This window comes from Pinus tabuliformis, chromosome J (genome assembly GCF_031772625.1).
Source record: "Pinus tabuliformis cultivar Carrire ecotype Pingquan chromosome J, CPIR1, whole genome shotgun sequence".
Classification (NCBI taxonomy): Eukaryota; Viridiplantae; Streptophyta; class Pinopsida; order Pinales; family Pinaceae; genus Pinus; species Pinus tabuliformis.
In genome coordinates this window covers 1,449,297,642-1,449,300,771 of record NC_142295.1, presented here as the reverse complement: position 1 = coordinate 1,449,300,771, position 3,130 = coordinate 1,449,297,642, and positions in this window count along the sequence as shown.

Here is a 3,130-nt window from a genome sequence, read left to right as displayed (position 1 = left end):
AAATTCTTCGTCTTGGTTTTTTGGGCTTGGATTTCTCATCTTCATATGATTATATAAGTAGAGGAGTTGTTTGGGTTTTCGCCTTGGTGGGGTTTTTCCTTGGCTTGGAGCCTACATCTTTGTGTTATTTGCCTATTTTGATCTTCATGTTTTATGTTTTGGTAATTGTTTGATGAATTAAACATAATAAAAGATATAAAAAGTCAATTGATGTTCACAAGCAATTATCAAGTAAGAGAAATCTACCTTAATTTACTAGCCTATTGGTTTCTCAACACTTGTCACTCATTTGAAGAATTATGCTACCACCCAACAAGTCAGCTTGTTAAACTCACAAAATAAATAATCAAAGGGAAAATAATTACAACTTTCATACTTGTGCATACCTCTCCCCATAAAAAAAATTATCCCTTCTTTCATAGTGTCTTTCCCTTTTTGTGTCCACTTGGAAAAGTTATGGAGACTAACATTTTTTAGGGTTACATTTTATCTATATTAGTTATTTTTCAAATATAATTAGTATTTGTGAAAAGAGAAATCTAAATAGATTATATTTTAATAATTAATTGACTTTTTAATATGAATTTTGGTAAGTGTCCCCCCCACATGTCCTTTATGTGACTCTCCACATAAAATGTTCCAATAATAAAAAAATCAAATAATAACTTGTGTAATCTGAAAAATACTCATTTTACCTCACAACATGAAAACCATAAAAATGAATGTACGTATCGTAAGAGCATCCATCACATATAACTAAGAGCATCCTTCACATATAACCAAGCCATAAAAATCCCATAGGGGCTTCACTAGGGGAGCAATACCATACCACACACATTCATATTGGGGGATATATATTGAGGAAAAAATGACATAATATATTGGGCATATAATAGGGGGTAAAGGGTTTTTATATGTTGTGTATAAAAAATGGAGCTCAAAGTAAATGAAAAAATATGTAGGGGTATGAAAAATGTTATGAAAAATGGATACATACAATATCTAGTGAAAGTAGGGGTTTTTAAAATTCGAAGGTGTATTGGGTTCGTATTGGTAGGGGATTAAATAAAGAAATTTTTAGAAGTATTTTCCAATTTGTAATCAAATTAAGGGTATTGTTTAGTATGCCATGAATGCACATGCTATGTTAGAGGTTCATTGAGTGAAGCCCCGTGAAAAATCCCTTGTGCCTCCCATCATAACATGCATATGTATACCCATAAAACCCAGAGTATGAACCTAATAAAATAGCCATAATATCTTTACACATAACTCAAAATAATGTGTCATCGAATGCAAATATACCCAAAAATATAGTGATGACATAAACATATTAAGCTGAAAATAAATTGTAAAAGAGTGTTGTAAAATGTACCAAAACCCAAATCTGTGTCCTAAAAGTGCATCATGAAAGACATGTTGAAAATAAAACTTCATGAAGACTGAAACTATAAAACAAACATGTTAACTATGTAAACTCAGGATCCCTATTATATCTATGGTCTATATGTTTGTCGTTGATGTATTCTTTTTTATCCCAAGAATGTATTTCTGGAAAAATATCATGCATGGAGATTTCTCTCTTTTCACCTTTTCTTATAGTAGAGGTGCAAGAAGAGGAAGATCTAGTCTCTGATGAAACTGAGTAGAGGCTGCAGGAGGGGATGAAGCTTAGCAATCACGAACTCAGGAGATGACTCCAAGGGCTGATCATGATGCAAGGTCATGGCTTGTGAGGCTGTAGAGGGTACATGTTGAGTAGAAGGCAAATGTGAATGTGTTGTTGTATGAGCCACAACATATCAATATTGTGATGAGGGCTTATAATCCCTCATAAAAGGAAGACTAAAACATGGATGGATTCGTTCTTGACGCAATCTCTTACATAATCACTAGCAAGAGAAATAGGAGGGCAATGATTTTAAGCACTTTTTTATTAATAATTTGATGTGAATGATGTCCCCAAAAGAAATGAACTGTGTGACTACGAGAGGTCCGTTAATGATTTGGATATGATGTAAAGGTTGATGCATGCAGCCAATGATTTATGACCCAAATAAGTGCTCGTAACCTAGGTCAATTTCATTCTTGCAAGATAAAAACTGTATATAGAATAGATAGAAACTTATGTTGTCATGAATAAATATTTATGACATAAGGGGGAAATATTTTTTCTTAATTCTATGATTATTGAAGCATGAAGAAGATCCCGCAGATGAGAATAAGAGGTGGGGGTGATGGACAAAAATGTTACCACTATTTCACATTCAAAAATGATATTTATAATGAGCAAGGGAGGTAAATGAATTGTATGTGGGTGAATACTCATTTACGGGTGGAGTTTAGTCAACAAAATACTCATTAACAAATAAAGAAGGAAAATAAAATAATTTGTAGTAGGCCTGTAATACGAACTCATCATTTGCATATATGTTTTGTATATGTTAAAGGACAAGCGAGTATGGATGTGAATCTAGAATGATTTTAGATATGCAAAGTCGACATTCCACGCACAGGGAGGATGATAGGGGATTCACAGTGAGGGGAATTAACCCTTAAATAATTAATAGAGACAAACATAAAAAATAAATTCTTGCTACATCAAAAAATTTTCTCCTGAGCCGAGATAAGAACCTTAGATACCTTCTTTCCAAAGCTTAAATGGAAATCAAAATGCGTTCCAAGAGGTTGTTACTGTCGAGCCAACACTTCTTTGCAAATCCAAGTGTCATCAATTTTGGAGCTCCCAAACTAACCCTTTTTCTCAGACTAGAATGAAAACTACCAACAACTCCACTCATATAGTGGTCGAGGGATGTGGCTCTGTTTTGGAGTGAGACTCTTCACATTAATGTTGTGAGCTACTTCTTCATTAAAGCCATGGTACTATCAACCCAACAATCACCACGTTGAGTCATTTAAAGAGTGTTGGAGCTAGGTGAAAGTACAATATACTTGCATGTAAGAACTTTTGTGGCCACATAAAATGTAATGATCCTTAATAGGGATACAAGTGATAACAAGCAAATAATACATGCAACAAATTACAAAAACAAAATATTCAGCAAACACCCATATAAAAGTTGTAAATTGAGAACTTCTGAGCCATTTTATTATATTTATGCAAGTC